This window comes from Penaeus monodon, chromosome 19 (genome assembly GCF_015228065.2).
Source record: "Penaeus monodon isolate SGIC_2016 chromosome 19, NSTDA_Pmon_1, whole genome shotgun sequence".
NCBI classification, from domain to species: domain Eukaryota; kingdom Metazoa; phylum Arthropoda; class Malacostraca; order Decapoda; family Penaeidae; genus Penaeus; species Penaeus monodon.
Window position 1 is genome coordinate 44,194,709 of NC_051404.1, and position 267 is coordinate 44,194,975.

Sequence of the window (267 nt, forward strand, 5' to 3'; positions counted from 1 at the left end):
AACCATGCAACTCGAACCCAAAACAGCTGATTACTCTCTGCCATACTCACATAGAACAGCTAGCCTTGAGGAGGTGGTCTGTGGTGTCCTGCTGGCTGGGCTGGTGATTTCGCAAGTGATTTTGGCCCCGTTGTCCGAGGGCTTGACGACTACCTGGCCCGTGGCCCTCGTCACGTTGGCCACCCGCGAGGTGTTAGTGGCCAAGCGCTTGTTCTCTTTGTAGATCCTGGAGTGGAATGAAGGGGTGGGATTGATTCGTTGTTGGGG